General features: G+C 46.6%; 1 protein-coding gene and 1 long non-coding RNA gene across 3 annotated transcripts in view; one reads left to right on the top strand and one right to left on the bottom strand.

Annotated features, from left to right (window-relative positions):
* ZCCHC14 (zinc finger CCHC-type containing 14) overlaps window positions 1-19,759 on the top strand; it is an 85,865-nt gene that overhangs the window by 852 nt on the left and 65,254 nt on the right. The gene's annotated exons all lie outside the window — the stretch shown is intronic.
* On the bottom strand, window positions 411-10,579 carry LOC109023330 (uncharacterized). The gene is made up of 4 exons (XR_002002724.4): window positions 10,517-10,579; window positions 9,430-9,589; window positions 3,062-3,228; window positions 411-740 (listed from the first exon to the last, which is right to left on the bottom strand). It is a non-coding gene; the product is annotated as an uncharacterized lncRNA (long non-coding RNA).

The following is a 19,759-nucleotide window of genomic DNA, read 5'->3' as shown; positions in this document are numbered from 1 at the left end:
CAAGCCCCATCCTAAGCCTCTATGTCGCACCCCAAATGTGTGCCCCACCTCTCCAAGCCTCCGCCGTACATCCCAAGTCCTCACCCCGTGTCCCAAGCCCCCATCCTAAGCCCGCACTCCTCACCCTAAGTCTGCACTTCAAGCCCCAAGACCGCACCGCGGCCCTGAGCCCACACCCTCAGTCCCTTCTGCGTGCCCCAAAGCCTCCACACCTCCGCCTCGCGCCTCTTGGGCAGGAGCGGCTGCAGGGGCCCTGGGTCCGAGGATCCGCGGGAGCGGTGCGGGAGACGTCCGCGGTCAGAGCTCACAGTCCCAGGTGCTCTCCTTTCACTTAGCCGGCTGCAAACGCGATAAGGCCTTTGTCCCCTTAATGGGGCCCTTGGGTGACAGATAACACACATTGCGGCGCCTTGGTTTCCCCAAATCTGGTATTTATTACCAGAAAAGGAAGGAGCCGTGGCCACGCCAGAAGCCGCCGGTGAGGTGAACATTGCAAGGCGCTGGGGCTTCGCTGTCTGAGCCGCTCTCTCCACACAGGTGGAGGCCCTGCTTGGGGCCTGTGTCGCTGGGGGCCTGGGCGCGAGACGTGGCTGTCCGTGTGAGCTCATTTATGGACACGTGCATGCTGTATGATGTACGCGTGTGTCGCATGTGGGCATGTATGTGTGCACACGTGTGTATTTATGAATGTGAACATGCCTGTGAACGTTGTGTGTCATCGTTTTTAAGAGCCGGGCTACCTGTAACAGACAGAAAAAGACTCCCAGAGCCTTAAATGCCCGTGAAACCTATTTATTGGCGACCCTTAGAAACAAAACCCAGGCTGACTTTGAGTGGGAGGGCACCGATGCCTTAAGGAATGTTAGGTTAGGTTAAAGATCTCCGGTCTCCAAATTGAACCGGAAGGGCATCCTGGCCATCCACTTAGCGATGTGAACTTTTGTCTAAGTGTTTCAGAACTGAAAACGCAAAGTGTTTGGGGCTCCAGGTATTTTGAACAGCCCCCTGCAATCCAGTGCCAAAATTTTGCTGCCGGAAGGGATTACTTTGACCTGGTGTGATGTGTATTTAGATTACAAACTGATTATTTTTTGGAAGGGAATAGGTTGCAGTCGGGACCAAGTCTTGCTGAGTGCCTCTTTGCAGTGTCTTTAAGCTCTTTGAAGTTAAAACTTTGATAAGACTTTGCTTTTATGAGTGGCTGAGAACACCGTCTGGTTTGCTAGGTTTTTTATGTGTGTGTTTTTAAAGCTGTCTTTCAATCGTAGATTGTGGCTTTTCTTTTTTAATGTCTTCCTGTAAGAAGTGGTTGTGGTACATACATTGGTTTTTTTAAATTGATTTTTGTGTGTGTGACATTTACCTCCAAGACTATAGTTTTCTTTTTAAGTTCGGCTCCCACCCTACATTTCAGGCTGCATACTCTGCAGAGGGTCCTAGGAAATGTAGTTGTTTATAGTAATCTATGTAAGCCTTGACATGCCAGCAAATTGTCACCTATTCATGGAATCTCAGTCATTTATGGTCAGTTTCATGTGCTGTTACTCCTTTGTGTAGATTCCACCCACTAATAATTTCTATAGCTGTTGCTACAGTAACGTCATCTCTTTAAGGGGATTCTTAATGTGTGAGCACGGGTGCATCACTTTATGCAGACAGTGGTGATTATTATTTTGGTTGGGCAGTGAGCTAAATCTAGAACAAAAATGTCTTTTATAGGAGAGCCTTTCTGTCAAGCAGAAATCCCTTTGATGAGATGAAGGGGCTAATCTATTCCTCTCTGCTCACCCCTGCCCCTCCCCCCTTCCCCCCCCCCCCCCCCCCCCCCCGTCCCAAGGCCATGGGCACTGAATTTACCAGCCGTGCAACCTTGGCCAGGATCCTTCTGCCCCTCAGTGTTGTCCCTATTGCAGTGGAGGGGATGTAACCAACCTCACAGGCTTGTGTTGAGGATTACATAGGTAACATATGTGAGCTTCCAGCAGAGGTGCAGTAAATGCTGCTTTCTCCTTTATGGCCTCTCCGGCTTTTAACATTCCTTTTTATAGAGGTATGCCAACTTAAAGCAAGGCATGTTTTATAGATTGAATTATTTACATCTTGGCTATGAGCGTTTATGTGTTCTAAATTGGTTTTTGAGTAGTTACTTGGAGCTGACAATTTTTTTGTTTCATCTTTGGAAAACTGGAAGATTCTGTGACCCTTAATGAGAGGATTATTATAAGGAGTAACCTTGGGCTGTCATTTCCGTATTTCAAAACAACCGTGGTTTCTAGCTTTCCCTACATCCCTAGTGTCACTGCTAAGCTAATTTCAGCCCCATTCATTTAACTTTCGTTTCTGTTGCTGCTTCAAAGCTAAGGCTGACGTTGATGAACCCTTTATTGCTTGGAGCAGGCAACTCAGATGAAATCTAGCATTTAAGTATTTTGCTTTCTTAGTTTCTAAATCTAACATTTGGTGTATTCCTGAAAAAGCAGCCCCGTTAAAGCTGTCTGCATTCTTTTGTAAGCTGTTGTATTTTATTTTGAACTCTTTGAGCTTAGAGACGTTGTATTTTTCTTTTAGAGATACAAATGTCAATGGCTTTTTAAATTCTTTATCCAATTTAAATTTTTATTTCTTGGCCTGGCAAGGTGGCTTACGCCTGTAGTCCCGGAAGTTTGGGAGGTCAAGGTGGGCAGATCGCTTGAGCCCAGGAATTCAACACCAGCCTGGGCAACACATTAAAACCCTGTCTCTACAAAAAATACAAAAATTAGCCAGGAGTGGTGGCACACACTTGTAGTCCCTGCTACTTGGGAGGCCGAGGTGGGATGATTACCTGATCCCAGGAGGTAGAGGCTGTAGGTGAGGTATGATCATGCCACTGCACTCCAGCCTGGGTGACAGAGTGAGACTGTGTCTCAAAAAATTTTTTTTAAATTTATTTTGACTGTATTTTCCGAAATAGTCATTATTTGCAATTCCTTGTCCAAACCCTGTGTTTTTATTTAAAAATTCTTATTATTCTGAGGACTTCTAGAGGTGTAAAAGTGGGGGGAGTATAAAGTAGACATACCTGTGTTTTACTTTCAGAAAGAAAAATGCTTCCAGTAGCCACACTGATGGTAGGCTGAATTAGTTGTACTCTGCCTAGTGGCCGGTAATGCTGCTGCTTGCTGCTCCTGCAGTCGCCTGTTCCAGGGTGCCAACTGTGGGCGATAGTTGGCTTAGACTTTCCGATGCCTATTTTACGTAAATAAAAGACCATAGTTTTGGAAATAGTTAAAATAAATCCTTTGCGGCTTTTTCTTTGTGTCAGTGATAATTAATATGCTGTGGTATGTGCACATGCTTATTCTTGTTTAAAAAATAACAGCTTTATTGAAAGAGAATTCATATACTATATATACTTCACCCTTTTACAGTGAAGTCAGTGGTTTTTAGTATAGTCATATAGCTGTGCAAGCACGACCACTGCCACTGAACGTTTCCATCACCCCGAAAAGAAACCCGGTGCCTATTAGCAGTCGCTCCCCATTCCCCCTCCCCCCAACCCTTGACCACCCCTTTTTGTCTCTATGGGTGTCTTTTTTGGACGTTGCATATAAGGGGACCACACACCGTGTGGCCCTTTGTGACTGGCTTCCTTCACTCGGTGTCGTGATGTCAGGGCCCGTCCATGCTGTGGGTGTGTCAGCACTTCCTCCTCTTTCGCGGCCGAGTGGCGTTCCCCTGTGTGAAGAGGCCGAGCTGTGCTCACGCATTCTTCAGCGGGTGGACCTTGGAGTTGCTTCACATGCTTGCTTGTAGACTTTTGTCTTCATGGTTAATAGGCTCTTTGTCTTCACCCCCGTGCACTGTGCCTAACACTTAGCGCATCCTCTGTGGACCGCTGGCGTCCGTGTCGGTGCGGGGCTGTCCTGAGGGCTCCTGTTCCACCTGGTGGATTGCTAGGTGCCGTGTGCAGAGCTGTGTAGGTGTGGCCTCAGCCAGCCTGGGGAGCTGCAGTTGGAGGTGGCAGGGAACTCTGTGCTGTCAGTACAGAGCCTCCGGGCTGGTGCATTTGGTCAGCGACAGGTATGGGGGAGCAGGGCCTGGTGGGCAGGGGCGGGGCCCCGCCTGAGCTGCAGCTGTGAGGGCCCTGTCGTTTGTGTTTCAGCATCCTCAGGGTATGGATAATGAACTGCTTCATGGGGCTGATTTTTTTAAGGGGGTACTAAAAAAAATAATGTTTTTAAAGTTTTTGGTGCAGGGGTGTGGTGGGGTGGTGGTCTTCTTTAGGGGTAGGTTCTGTGGAACAGTTCTGGAACTCTCTGTGGCTTGCATTGTGAGTGCCTGAGGATAAGCACTGTGGAAACTTCAGATAGACACAAATACCGTGAATAAACCTGCTGAAAATGTCTGTCCAAAGATCAGCAACAGCTTTTGCTTCGTTGCTTTTCGTAAGCTGTTGAAAATCATTGCAGTTCAGAGGTGAAACATGGGATAGTTCATCCTCTGGTTATCAGGCAAAGTATAAGTGGTTTCTTTTGGTTTCTCCTTTAGCCCTAAACTCTGGGCCTATTGCAGCCAAGAGTCATCTAGCATTCCATAAGAACGGACTCTCTCTGGAGCAGCTGTTGTCACTGATGGTTAAAGGAATAGCTGTGACCTAAAAGCACTGTTTTGTCTCCATCTTTAACACTTGTTCTCCTGGGCAGCTGGGAACCGCCTGGTCTATGAACTTGTCTGTGAACTAAGTCTTCTGGCTGTCTTTGTATACATTGCTTTTGTTGTTGTTGTTGTTACATTACAGGAGATACAGGAGATAATATTGTAACACATAGTGGATCTTTTTTTATTTTTATTTTTTGGCCAGCTGCTACAGGTCTAAAACACTGTCCTGTTTCATAGTAAAGTACAGTACATGATACGGGAATTGAGGCATACAGTCATGTGCTGCTTAAGGACACAGATACGTTCTGAGAAAAGCGTCCTCAGCTGATCTTGTTGTGTGAGCACCGCAGAGTGCACTTGCACAGACCTGGGTGGCAGAACCCGCTACACCCCTAGGCCACATTGTACAGCCTGTTGCTCCTTGGCTGTAAACCTGTACAGCGTGTTACTGTACTGAATACCGCAGGCAGTTGTAACCCAGTGGTATTTGTGTATCTCAACACAGAACAGGTACAGTAAAAACGCATTATTAGGATGTTAGAGGATCCCTGGTCCGTGGGGTCTGTCGGTGGTGGAAGCTTCCTTACGCAGTGCGTGGCCGTGCTGGGATGCGGTTCTGGTTGCTTTCTTGGTGGTAGTATTTTTGTTGATGCCATGATGGAGCTGCAGTAGCACTGCCATCTACTGTGTAATGGCTTGGATTATGTGGTACTTTAATTACTGTCCTTTGCCCTCACATTAAATGAAGGCCATTTACTTTGACATGAGCTAGTTCACATTTGCCTCATTTAGTTGAACACACGTTTGAGTTTTGCTGTTTTATACTGTGTTCTGGGGCACAGTTGTAGAAACTGGAAATTCTGTGTCATATTTGGGTATGATGAGTAATATGATGGTATCATTTGTTCAAGTACGAAGATAATTGGAGATAGGCATCTGCGTTAGTCTTGTCACTGCAGGTGAAGCTTACTGTTTACTTAGGCTTTAGTTTACCCATTTTCTCTTTAGTCCTGTAAACTTCATCTACCTTTTGAATTAACATGCTTTTCCAACAAATCTACATGAGTCTTAAGACTTCAGAGTCCAGCTAGTAGAATAGAACAGTAAGAGGTACTCGCGCTGGGGCATCTTTGTTGAATTGATGACGAAGAAATTTTTGTTATGCTAGGAAAAATTTCTGCTTTAGTATTCTCCCCCGCCCCCCACCTTAGAGGGATTAGATTTTAGAAAAAGATTCTTCTTTTTTTTTTGTTTTTTGAAAAACTGCCCGTTGGAACAGTCGTTATCTTGTTAGTTTAAGTAAGAAGTGTAGCTGCAAGTTACCTAATTAGGGTACATTATTGAAGGGCTTTTGGTTTTGGACTTCAGTCTTAACATACTCAGTTTAGAAATTAGTTTTAGCAAGGTAATTTTTTTCTCCAGTCTCTGTAGATGTTTTTATTGTAGAGAGACCTGACACATTGTAGAAACATTTCCTGTCAAAGGTAAAAAGAGATCATCCAGAACTAACAAAATAGGTTAATTCTTAGCAGTTTCTGTTTTGTTCTGGGTTAAAAGACCTGAAGCTACTTAAAGTGAGAAGACAGAAGCAAGACAGAGTATCTTTCAAATAATTGCTCTTCTAGCAGCCGTGTGTCATGTCTGATCAGGGCATGATTAAGCAGGACAGGACTTCACATGCCGGCCACAAAGCCCTGGACCCAGCCGCTCACCCTCAGAGAGGGGCACTGTGGACCCCGCCCGCCATTCACTACCCAGCTTGCCAGTGGGGCGGGTGCTTTGCAGGCTCACAGAAAAATCATTCGCCCTTGAAATGTCTTATCTGGGTCTGGACACCTCCTTAGTTTCTCTTGTGTTTCCTTTCTGTGTAAGGCTGGTCCCTCACCGCTGGTTTGGTCACAGCCCTGTTTCCTCAGGGTCACTGGTAGGTCAGCGTTTGAACTTTGTGATTTCTATCTCCCTCCTTCAATCCAATCTTTGACCTCTAGTATTTGCCCACCTGACCCATAAACAGAGAACCATAATGGTTCTCTGATTGGTGTTTTCAACAAAACCCCACCTTTAACACCACTCACCTCTACCAGCCAACAAAACCCTGCCTTTAACACCACTCGTCTCTACCAGCCCCTCTTCTCTTGGTCGCTTCACCACTGAGGACTCCCTGAGCAGCTAGCAGAAAAGGCCTTCCATCCCGCTGGCTGGCGCTGGTCCCCGCGAATAGGTTGGTGTGTGTCTTTCCAGACATGTTTGTGCACATATATGTTCACATGTTCTTTCAAGAAACCATACACACGCTTAGCTACACGTAGGATGTTACATACATGCTGTTCTTCATGCTGTAACACAGCCACGCTTCGTGAAGTCGCTCCTGCTGTCTCTAGTTCCTCACCTTCAGTTATTCCTCAGCCTCCTGTGACCTGCCTTTTGCCTTGAACCTCTTTGACAAAAACAATTTTTTAGGAAGAGTATTCAACAATCTCTTCAGTGAAGAAAGGTTTTAAATCGGTAATGTAACCAGAGGTAGGAAATGGAAAAGTGCCAGAGGCTGCTGCATGGAAAGTCCCTTCTCCCACAGATGGCAGGGAAGGGCACCCAGGACGTTTTAAGGGTCAGGCAAGGTTCTCCTTTCCCTGGGTGTTGATAACTTCTATTTCACGTGTAAAAAACATGTTTCTTACCTTCTTCTCAGCCATCCAGTTCCCCTCTTTGCAGATAGCACACTTCCTCGTAGAACCTTCCAGAGAAACCATATGTATTTACAAGTAGATACCTGATGTCCCACTGCACACACAGGTGCCTCCTGGTCTTCTCTTGGCAGTCTTTCCAGATGAGGCTTCTCTGTCAGTCCATAAAGAGCTTGTTCAGTGGCACAAATGTGTTGTTTAATCAGGCCCTATTGATAACATTTTGTTCCATCATATTATTACAAACCAGTGCAGTGTCATTTACATATTATATACGTATCAGCTACATGTTACAGACAACAGATGGGACCTTTCACATTCAGGTAAGTCTACCTGTGGAGTAGAAATCTGGAAGTGGAGTTGGGTCAAATGGTCTGTGCTTTTGTAATTACTTTACCTGTTGCCGAGATCTGCTTTTAGAATTCCCACAGCCACGTACAAGGCCTGTTTCCCTAACCTTTAACGAGCCCAGCGAGTTAGCACTTGCTGCTTGCGGCCATACAGTTAGGTGGAGACTTACCCTGGTGTGGTGTGGTTTTATCTTAGGAGTGAGGTTGAATATTGTTTCAAGTAAACGATTTCATTGATATTTGGTGAGCTGTTTGTATCCTTTGCTCATCTCTGATGAGTTGTTGGTCTTTTCTTTTCTTAATTTTTACTTTATTTGCGACGGAGTCTCACTCTGTCACCCAGGCTGGAGTGCACTGGTGTGATCTCAGTTCACTGCAACCTTTGCCTCCCGGGTTCAAGCAATTCTCCTGCCTCAGCCACCCAAGTAGCTGGGATTACAGGCACGTGCCACCAAGCCTGGCTAATTTTTTTTTTTTTTTTTGTATTTTTAGTAGAGATGGGGTTTCACCATGTTGACCAGGCTGGTCTCAAGCTCCTGACTTCAAGGGATCCACCCACCTCGGCCTCCCAAAGTGCTGGGATTCCAGGTGTGAGCCACCGCGCCTGGCTGGGTTCTTAGTTTTTAGAAACTCCGTAAGTTTCAGGGAATCGTCTTTAGTAGGAATTGCATGTATTTGTTTTCTGGGTTTTTAATCTTGTCTTTTGACTTTGCCATGCAGTTGTTTTCTTTTCTTTTTTTTTTAAATGCTATGTTTATCAGTCCTTTTTGGTATGGCTTCTGGGTTTTGTGTCATAATTCATAATGTATAATGTGTTTCTCATCATACGTATTATGCATATGCATGTATTGTGCATACATAATACACATGACGCCCCGTACATTCTGAAGACAGCCCCCTGCAGTGTCGCCTGGTATGGAACTTGTGTCATTCTCTTTTTATATCAAACGGATCCATCTGGAATTGATTTGGTATAAGGTACAAAGTTAGTTTTATATTTTCCAGATGACAGCCCATTTGTCCCAGTGCCATCTGTTAAATAGCCTCTGCTCTCCCTCCCAGATCTGAGCTGTCTCTCGTTTACTCCCACATCTATCTGGGTTCACTTCTGGACCCTGCGTTCTGCTTCATGGATGTCTCCATCCAGATGACCTCATGTTGGCCAGGTTCATTGGATACTCTTGGTTTTGTTTCTTACCTCTCGTTCGTTTTTGTGGGTTTCCTACACAGAGAAATCCCCAGGAAGGGTTTTTTTGGGGGATTTTGTTTGGGATAAATATGGCTGTGAGGCGCCTGCCCTGGATGGTGGCTTCTGCAGCCTGGGTGTGCCGGGCCGGCTGGGATCTCGCTGCCTTCGCCAGTTCTGGCACTGCTGGTTTTCCTCTTCTCTGGACATTTGTTTTCAGTTTTTCCTCTGCTTTCCTGCACTTTTGATGATGTTATTCCTCAGACTTCTCTCCTTTTTCTTCTTTGTTTTTGCTTTATAATTCGTGACCTTCTCAGCTGTGGTTTTGCCAGTCTCACTGATGAGTCCGAAAAACCTAAAGGCTCAACCAGACCTCCAGCTCCCAGTGAAGGTTCCCAGTAGCTCAGTGTGGCAAAGGCAGGTTTCTGTCTTCCAACCTGCCGTGGTTCCCATGTTTCCCCCAAAGTTTGCGTCTTAGAAACTTAATCCCCAGTGCGGCAGTGTTGGGACATGGGTAGGTTGTGAGGGCTCTGCCACTGCCATTACAATGAGGTAATATCCTTGTCACCTGATAGTGGTTTTTGTGAAGGCCGGTGTGGGGCTCCTCTTGCTGGCTTGCTCTCTGGCTCTCTCGCCCTTTCGCCTTCTGCCTTCCACCATGGGATGTCCCAGCAGGAAGGCCCTCAGCAGATACAGGCTCTTGCTGTTGGACTTTGCAGCCTCCAGAACTGTAAGAAATACATTTCTTTTCTTTATAAATTACCTACTCTGTGGTATTCTGTTACAGGAACACAAAACAGACCAAGACACCAACCCTGACCTGCTCTGTCCTTCCCTTCTAATCTCCTCCAGCCAGAGGCCCAGGCCTGTCATAGAGATGCCCTTTTTTATCCCCTCCAGCTGGTTTATGACCAAGTCCTAAATATCTTTAGATTTGTCTCCAGTGACACTGTTACAGCCCTGGTTCATTGTTCCCTCAGGGTCTCCCTTTCTTTCCCCCTGTACTTTCCTTTCTTCCTCTCCTTCCTTTCCCCTCCCGCTTCCCCTCCCCCCCCCCCCCCCCCCGTTTCTCTCCCTGCCACACTTGCCATGGTGCTCACATACATGGCACACTTCTCTGGACGCAGGCTTAGATTTGAGGCAGTATGCCAGGGAAGCAGGACGGAGATTAGAATAGTCTTCAGGAAACCAGCATGGCCCCAGCCTGGCCTAACTCCACTTTACTTCTGATTAGAAATCTGTGTTAGAATGCAAGTCAGTTGATGTCATTGTTTAAAGTCTACAAGAAACAACTTCATAGCTGCTCCATTTTATTTTCTAATTAAATAGTTCAGAAGCATTAGTACCTTAACTCTTTTTAGAAATAACACTGATGTGCCCAACTCTGACCTTGACCTACGTCTAGCCTCATTAACATTCTAGTCTCCTGGCCTGGGTCTGCCCGCTGTAACCCTTTTTGGTCTCCCTGGCCTGGGTCTGCCTCCGTAACCCCCTCTGGTCTCACTGGCCCCCTCTTAGCCTCTGACATCAGTTCCCTTGTGTCATTGGAATGGTCCTGGTCAAATGGATGCTGCAGGAGCCTCATTTCTGGCTTACGGGTCTTAGCATGATGTGCCATGGCCTTTGTGATCTGTCCCCTGCCTGTCCGTACACACCTCTGTCTGTAGGCGCAGTTCCTCCTACTCACTGTGCTTTCTCTCTCCTGTGCCCTTGGAGAGGCTGTTCTCTTAGACTGGACACCGGTTACCTGTGATACCCCCATCCCCATTATTGGTTCATAGATACCAGTCATTTTGTTGTTGCATCCTTATCCTAGACCTTATGTGCTGTGTTCTGTTTCTGCCCAAGACTTTGACTTTGGCAGAGACTGACTTTTTAAATCACTAAAGCCTAGCAGTTCCTACCACCTCCTAGGGGCTCACCTGCGGAGCATCCGTTAAACCTAGGGGCAGGAGGTGTTGGGTGGATGAAGAGCTGCCGTAGTACAAGTGCTTTTTCCCTTTGGCTTTTTCTTTTCAATGGCCCCAGTAGTCACTCCTGTAACCAACTCATACTTTTTATCTTTTTGATTTTTGGCTTTATCCAATGACTACCTCTCATATATTATGTAGCTGGAGATTCTAGTGAAGTTTAACTTGAATTTTAACATCTGTATTCTACTTTCTTATTTTTATTTATTTATTTTTTTTGAGACAGTGTCTCGCTCTGTCGCCCAGGCTGGAGTGCAGTGGCGCAATCTCGGCTCACTGCAAGCTCCGCCTCCCGGGTTCACGCCATTCTCCTGCCTCAGCCTCCTGAGTAGCTGGGACTACAAGCACCCACCACCATGCCAGGCTAATTTTTTGTATTTTTAGTAGAGACGGAGTTTCACCGTGTTAGCCAGGATGGTCTCGATCTCCTGACCTTGTGATCCGCCTGCCTCAGCTTCCCAAAGCGCTGGGATTACAGGTGTGAGCCACCGTGCCTGGCCCTACTTTCTTATTTTTAACTTTATATTTTTCAAAAGCTGGCATGCAAGGCCAGGTGCGCTGGCTCACACCTGTAACCCCAGCACTTTGGGAGACCAAGGCAGGTGGATCACTTGAGGCCAGGAGTTCAAGACCAGTCTGGCAACATGGCGAAACCCCATCTCTATTTAAAAAAAAAAAAAGAAAAAGAAGAAAAAAAAACTGGCATACAAAAGCTTTCATTGGGAAGAACTCTCTGACACGAGAGTTGGGCTTTAGGTTACCTGGGTTGCACGCATACAAGGTTGTGAATGCGTCAGCTGAGAGCTCGGAAGAAGCCGCGTGGCATCATGATGCTTTGGTGGCCTCGTCTCCTGTGGAGCCTGTGGAGGCATGTGTGTGGATGAGTTCATTTCCATGGAGTAACATTTTTAGTTCTGCAAGTAAGTTTGTCTGGATTATATTTCTTTAATGCTTTTAAAACTTTAAATCATGGTAAGCCTGGATGTTTTAGTTTGCTACATAATGTCTGTTTTAGTTTGCTACATAATGTCAATAAATTGAAAAACCGTTACTCATTCTAATTAAGGTTTCATTTGTATTTCTTTTATACTTTGAACAGTGACATCAGATTAACTCTTTAGAAGGGAGCATTATGGCATCATTTGTCTAATTATTTGGGACATTTGCATAAAGGCATCAATAGAATTACCAGAAAGAAATTATATCCTTAGGTTTCTTTTTTTTTTTTTTTTTGAGACGGAGTCTCGCGTTGTCACCCAGGCTGGAGTGCAATGGTGCGATCTCAGCTCACTGCAAACCTCTGTCTCCCGGGTTCAAGCGACTCTCCTGCCTCAGCCTCCTGAGTAGCTGGGATTACAGGCACCCGCCACCACACCCGGCTAATTTTTGTATTTTTAGTAGAGACAGGGTTTCACCATGTTGGTCAGGGTTGTCTTGAACTCCTGACCTCGGGTGATCTGCCCGCCTCGGCCTCCTACAGTGCTGGGATTCCAGGTGTGAGCCACCACGCCCAGCCTATCCTTAGGTTTCTTACTGACTCTAATTAAAACATGTATATATAGGAACTAGTGCTAGAAGGATTATAGTCTAGACTTGAAAAAAGATTAAACTGTTTGAAATAGGAAGAGATTTAGTGTATGGGGAAGAGGAACAACCCTCACCCCTACTCTGTTTTGGGCATTTTAATAAAATTTAGAAGCTTGAGAATAATGCTAACAACCTAGTTATAGTAAAATTAGTAAAATTGGCCAGGCGCGGTGGCTCACGCCTGTAATCCTAGCACTTTGGGAGGCCGAGGCGGGCGGATCACAAGGTCAGGAATTTGAGTCCAGCCTGACCAATATGGTGAAACCCCATCTCTACTAAAAATACAAAAATTAGCCGGGCGTGGTGGCGGGTGACTGTTATCCCAGCTACTCGGGAGGCTGAGGCAGGAGAATTGTTTGAACCTGGGAGGCAGAGGTTGCAGTGAGCCAAGATGGCGCCACTGCATTCCAACCTGGGCAACAGTGAGACTCAGTCTCAAAAAAAAAAAAAAAAAAATTAGTAAAATTAATGAGATACTTTGAAAGCATGGAGTATTGAGGTTGTGTGGGAAGCAGTGTGTGGTGTGTAAACTCTACCCGGACACAAATAGATACTCACAGACCTTGCACGCCACCTCTGGGAGATTCTCCTGACTCCAGGTTCCTGGTAGAGTATCTTTCATACGTGAGAACTCAGGCCATTTTCCAGTCGGTTCCAACCTTCTTTGCAGCCCGACTCCCAGGCCTTTTTTCTATTCTTTTCCACCACTGATCAGTTTCGCCTATTCTAAAACTTCATTTAAGCAGAATCATGGAATTCCTCTTGGCTCATTATCTGTTGGCTTCCTTCGTTGCGTGATTTTAGTGGCTGGTCTAGTGATGACACTGTAGATTCTGAACTTTCCACACTGCATTGTGCCACACGTCGTGCAGTGTGTCATTCTCAAAGCACTTATATGTGTGGGTTGTTTTTTAAATAGGTGGAAGGCTTTTAAACCAGCATACCATTAATATTGTATTGAGGAAGTTAATTTATCAATGTTATTTTTCCTTTTACAATTGCTAATAAAGATATGAGGTGAGGAGCAGCAGGCTACAGGGAGGAGCGATGCGTGGGGGCGTATCAGTGGTTCTAGGTGCGTGCAATGATGGGCAGCAGACTCGGGAGCGATGCGTGGAGGCGTGTGAGTGTTCCCCAGGTGTGTGCAGTGAGGGGCAGCAGGTTCAGGGGGATGCAGTGGGGGCGTGTTGGTGTTCCCCAGGTGTGTGCGGTGAGGTGCAGCAGACTCAGGGGAGCCATGTGGTGGAGGCATGTGAGTGTTCCCCAGGTGTGTGCAGTGAGGGGCAGCAGGCTCAGGGGGATGCGGTGGGGGCGTGGCGGTGTTCCCCAGGTGCAGGAGGCTGCTCTGAGGGTGTCGCATGTATTTCATTTAATCCTCATAACAGCTCCATGAGTTAGGTTCTATTTTTGTCCCCATTTTAGCAATAAGAAAACAGACACAGAGAGGTTAAGTATAAATAATTTGACAAAGGTAACATTAGTAAGTGGCTATTTTTATTATGTGAAGTTAAAATTGTTTGTGTGTTGACTTCATCATTTAAAGTGAGAGGAAGAACCTGAGGAATATGAAATGAGATGAGGGAGAGAGCCCCAGACTCTGCGGCTGGTAGAAGTAGGGAGTGTGACCTCATCCCCGGCTTCTGCCAGCTCTGCTGATGCCTGGGGCTGCCCCATGTGCGCGACCGGCCCTGGGTGAGATCCATGGTCTTGGTGACAAAGCTCCTCTCCCTGCCTTCGCCCCAGTGGCTCGTTTTTATTCATTCAGCACAGAGTATGTAACTGATAGTCCTCAGTACCGCAGTCTAATATTTTGTTGGGGTTCCTTTTTTTCTTCTCATTTAAAGGTAAAACCTACATTTAGCGAAATGCACATATTTTAAGTGTGTCATCTGAGTATTTTCACCACTTCAATTTCTTTTGGTTTTTTTTTTTTTTTTTTTTTTTTTTTTGAGACTGAGTCTCTCTCTGTCAGGCTAAAGTGCGATGTAGCGATCTTGGCTCACTACAACCTCTGCCTCCTGGGTTCAAGCAATTCTCCCGCCTCAGCCTCCTGAGTAGCTGGGATTACAGGCACGCACCACCATGCCCGGCTAATTTTTGTATTTTTATTAGAGACAAGGTTTCACCGTGTTGGTCAGGCTGGTCTCAAACTCCTGACCTTGTGATCTGCCCTCCTCAGCCTTCCAAAGTGCTGGGATTACAGGCATGAGCCACCGCGCCCGGCCACCACTTCAGTTTTGACAGAAGCAGTAAGCCTTGATGCGGGTTTGTGCGGTATGACTGTCAGCCCAGAGAATTCCCTCCCGCCATTTTCCAGTCAGTTTCCACCTTCTCCCACCCCCCACCCCCAGGCCTTAAAAACTCTTTCTCCCTCTGTTCTGTTTCTTTTCCACCATTGATTAGTTTTGCCATTTCTAAAACTTCATTTAAGCAGATTCATGGAATTCCATTTTATCTGTTGGCTTCCTTTGTTGCATGATTTTAGTGGCTGGTCTAGAGATGACACTGTAGATACTGAACTTTACACAGTCTGCTTAGAGTTAATACTGTACGCCGCCTTGTGCAGTGTAAGAAGCTGGTCACTGTCTTGCAACCAGGTGCCTTCCCGGTCCTTGCTGTGGCAAGTGTACATGTTACATCTGTGCTATAGACATCACAATATATATAGTATTGTTGTTTGCTTCAGTATGAATGTACCTTTAAAAAAATTACAAGGAAAATATTGTCTTTTATATATACTCACATATTTACCTTTTTTCCCCCAACCCCTAAGTGGAACCAGGTCTATTTACCATTTTGGTGCTTTTCATTCCTTACTGATCCAGTTTGTTACCATATCCTTTCAGTCTGGCAAACTCACTTTAGTATTTTCGGGAGTGTAGGTGTGCTGGCAAGAAAGGCTCTTAGTTTTCTTTTATCAGAACATGTTTTGCTTTCACCCGTACTATTGAACGATGTTTGCACTGGATGTGAGGTCCTTTGTTGGCAGCTTTCTTCTACTGGGACTTTGAGAGAAGTCGAGACCGTGTCTCTCCTCCAGGGCTCTGCTGTTGGCTGCTCCCCTGTGCTCACAAGTTGTTTTTCTCCAGCTGGCTTTAAGATGGACTGTCTTTGGTATTTGAGCAGCCTGACTGTGATGTGTCCAAGTGTTTTATTGAATTTATCTTATTTGGTGTCCTGAACTTACTGGATCTGTAAATTTACGCCTTCTGCCAACTGTGGGAAATTTTCAGCCATAATTTCTCCAAAATGTTTTTCTGCCTCAATCTCTCTCTCCTTATGGGACTCCAGCTCTAGGTATGTTAAACTGTGTGATATTGTCCCTGAAGCTTTGTTCGATTGTTTTCCTTTCAGATCTTTTTTCTCTCTCTGTTCTTTGGGTTGGATACTTTTTATTGATCCATCTTCAGATTCACTGAGTCTTCTGTTATCTCCAGTCTGCTGTTAAAGCTCGTCCACAGGATTTTTCTTCGTTTAGAAATAGCATTTTTTAGTTCTGGAATTTCCTTTTTTTTTTTTTTTAAGACAGAGTCTTGCTCTGCCACCCAGGCTGGAGTACAGTGGCACACTCTCGGCTCACTGCGACCTCCGACTCCTGGGTTCAAGCGATTCTCCTGTTTCAACCTCCCGAGTAGCTGGGATTACAGGCGCCCACCACCACACTCAGGTAATTTTTGTATTTTTTTGTAGAGACAGGGTTTTGCCATGTTGGCCAGGCTAGTCTCAAACTTCTGACCTCGGGTGATCCGCCTGCCTTGGCCTCCCTAAGTGCTGAGATTACAGGCGTGAGCCACTGCACCTGGCCCTGGAATTTCCATTTTTTGAGAAATGTTCTGTTTCTCTCTTGAGACCCGCTTGGCTTGTCCAGCCTAAGTCCCTTTGCCATTCTGTTCCTGAGCCCCGTTGTAAGGGCTACTGAGTCCTGCCTGTGCTGGCAGCATGGGTGTGTCCTGTGCCTGGTCTCCAGAGCTAACTCTTTCCTCTTTGTACAGGTTATATTTTTGTTTCTTTCGGTGTCTAGTAATTGTGGATTGCTTCTTGGATTTCGTGAGCGATCTGTTGTAGAAACTCTGGACTTCGTTCTATCCTCCTGAAGATTGATGATGCTTTGTTTTAGCAGGCAGTCAGTTTGGCTGGACTCAAACTCCAGATACTCTTCCTGTGTTATCAGCAGTTAATATCTCTGCTCAGTTGCTGTAGTGTGACCTTGCTGTCCTGGACCTGCCCTGTGCCTGCCTGTTTCAGGGCTCACACAGAGTTGATGTGCAGAGCGTGCTGTCCCCTCCCAGGGTGCTCTCCCTTCCAGGGTTTCCCCTGTCGCATTCCAGCTGCGATCATCTACCAGAATTCCCCTCTCTGGTTTTTCAGGTGAGACTGTGGGGTTCTCTCTGAGCTTTAGCTGCCCGCCTTCTCTGATGAGGACCAGGTTCTGCCCCAGGACAAGAAACCCATGCAGTGCTCAGCTCGCTCTGGGCACAGGCTCCCTCCAGTTTCTGCTTGTCTTGGTCCTGTTCAGTTTGTTTTTTTATGCTTTGTCCAGAGTTGATAGTTATCTGCAAGAGGATTGGTCCAACGTCTCAGCCATTACTGAAAGTAGAACCACCTGCTTTATATACTCCAGGGGTTGCAGAAATAAATACGAACCATGTGTTCTAGGAAGAATTCATTCTCCCTGAGGAAAGGAGGCTGTGAAGGGGGGTTTTATACTAACTGGAACATGTGCTGTTAAAAGGATGAGGTGCTGTGCGGAGAGAAGGCTAGGATGGCCCAGTGCCTTGAAGTTCATGGGTCCATTTGGAGGATGTCAGTGGAATGGTTGTCTACATGCTCTAGCCCCTGGTGGTGGTCAGCCACGGGAAGGAGAGTCAGGCGTGTGGTGAACTTGCCAGAGAAGCAGGCCTGGGCTAGGCTTCACCTGTAGGTGTGAAGTTCAGTTGGGCAGATACCAGGTGCCTAGGGGATGAGGGTCTGGTCATAGCTGCAGTGGGAGGTAAATCTGAAACTTTTTGGCCTAAATGTCTTCTGTGATCAATCCAGGTGAACCCTTTCTGGTGTGATCTTTTGTTGCATGGCTGACAGTAAGAGATGGGGTCCCTGGCTCTGAAGCAGCGATGCCTTGTTCATAATAGGGTGTCCCAAGAAGACTCCTGGAATAGAGTTTGTGGTGCCTGCAGAAACAAAGCCTGCTAGCCGATTTTACTGACACTTTCTGGACCTTGGATGCACTCTTGTTTTCAACCAGGGGTTTCTCGCTCCTGGCCTCTTCAAGTCCTGTTCTTTCCCATCCTAGATGCCTAAGTGTTCTGAAACCGAACCTATACTGTGGCTCGTATTCCCAAAGGGCTATAAAGCAGCCACTTGAACGTGCTCACTGCTTTGAATGGTCCATCTCAGGGAGTTGAATATTATAGTGGGAACCAAAATGGTCATTATAGCGCAGTTTAGTTATTGTGATTAGACATTTAGCCAGCTTCTCTAAGAAAACCCCAGTATTTAAGCATATTTCTGGCCAAATATTCACAGTAACAATATTGTATGTATTATGTACTTAACGTCAAAAGTCCTGAAGATGGGCGGGGCACGGTGGCTCACGCCTGTAATCCCAGCACTTTGGGAGGCCAAGGCAGGTGGATCACCTAAGGTCGGAATTTGAGACCAGCCTGGCCAACATGGTGGAACCCTGTTTCTGGTAATAATACAAAAATTAGCTGGGTGTGGTGGCGCCTGCCTGTTATCCCAGCTACTCGGGAGGCTGAGACAGGAGAATCGCTTGAACCCAGGAGGCGGAGGTTGCAGTGAGCTGAGATCGTACCGTTGCACTCCAGCCTGGGGAACAAGAGCGAAACTCCATCTCCAAAAAAAAAAAAAAGTCCTGAAGATAAAGATAACCTCAGGGAATGTCTCATCTGCCATCCTCTTGGATGTGGCATCAGTGGAGTTAGATTGCATCTATGCCTGCAATGGAGAGGGTGCTGGCTGCAGCCTCTGCCCGTGAAGCTGTTGCAGCTCACTGTTGCTAACATTACGAGTGTCACATCATTTAAATTTTTTCTTACGCTGGGTGCAGTGGTTCATGCCTGTAATCCCACTCACCACTTTTGGGAGGCTGAGTTGGGAGGATCTCTTAAGGCCAGTAGTGCAAGACCAGCCTGGGCAACATAGGGAGACCCCCATCTGTACAAAAAATAAAAACAATTAGCCGGGCGCTGTGGTACACGCCTGTAGTCCCAGCTACTCAGGAGGCTGAGGTGGGAGATTGCACTGAGCTGTGATTGTGCTGCTGCACTCCAGCCTGGGCAACAGAGCGAGCCCCTATCTCAAAGATAAAACATAAAAAGTGCATTTCTCTTGAGGGGGAAGGGACCATCATGGTGGCCGTATTGCTTTACTTTCTGATGGTGTCGTCTTCAGAGATTGTTGAGATTGGGTTGTTGGTTCCCATGTGGCCATGTCCTGTCAGTGTTGCTTCTGTGTGTTCCCTCGCTGTCACCTGTTGCTCGTAAGTGCTGACGTTGTACCTTTTTCGAGCAGCCTCTGATTGGTTTCTCCCCCACCCGGCCCGCGCCACAGCGGTGCTGCTGGTGGTCTGCTCTGTGGGGCCGTGTTGAGAGGGAAGCTGTGAGGGAGAGGCTTTGCATGCGTGCCTTGGTGCACGGTGCCAGCCTGGATCCCTGTGGCTGTGGAATGGGCGCTTGCTGTTTGCCAGGCTCCATCCTGAGAGCCACGCTTGGTGGACTGGCTACTTCAATCCTTGCACCAACCCTCGGAAGTCAATATGGTGGCTGTCCCCACTTTACAGATAGGGACATAGGCTTGGAAATGTCACATCACTTGCGTCGCACGGCTAGTGATGGGGGCCGGCCCTCCCGAGGGTCTGACTCTAGGGCTGGCATTTGGCATCACTACAGGAAGTTGACACTTTCACTATTATGTCTATTCCTCTTACTTCAGTTCCACCCCCTACCCCTAGCCCAGTTTTATTGACACTTGCACTTGTCTGTGCAAGCATTTTCTCTCCTGTTGCATAAAGTTGTTTTTTTTAGTGGAGGGTAGTAGTTGCTCAGAAGCACTGGAAGACAGCAGTGGTCAGAGCCTGGTCAGCAGTGAAGGTCAGCGCCATTGCCAGTCTCCGACCCTAGTGGTGAGTAGGTCGCTGCTGGACAGGAGGGCAAGGAGGGGCTAGGAAGGCAGAAATGAGTTGTTGCTCATGAGTACAAGCAAGATGCTGGTGTTCTCTCTGAAGTCAATACATCTGTTAAGATGCCCTTTGAACCCTGTTTTGTGGGATTACAGGACTAGGAAGTATGCCTTTAGCCTACTTAGGGCTCTCGACTTCAGACT

The sequence above is a fragment of the Gorilla gorilla genome, chromosome 18 (genome assembly GCF_029281585.2).
Source record: "Gorilla gorilla gorilla isolate KB3781 chromosome 18, NHGRI_mGorGor1-v2.1_pri, whole genome shotgun sequence".
Lineage (NCBI taxonomy): Eukaryota > Metazoa > Chordata > Mammalia > Primates > Hominidae > Gorilla > Gorilla gorilla.
This window is presented reverse-complemented; position numbering and strand designations above follow the sequence as displayed.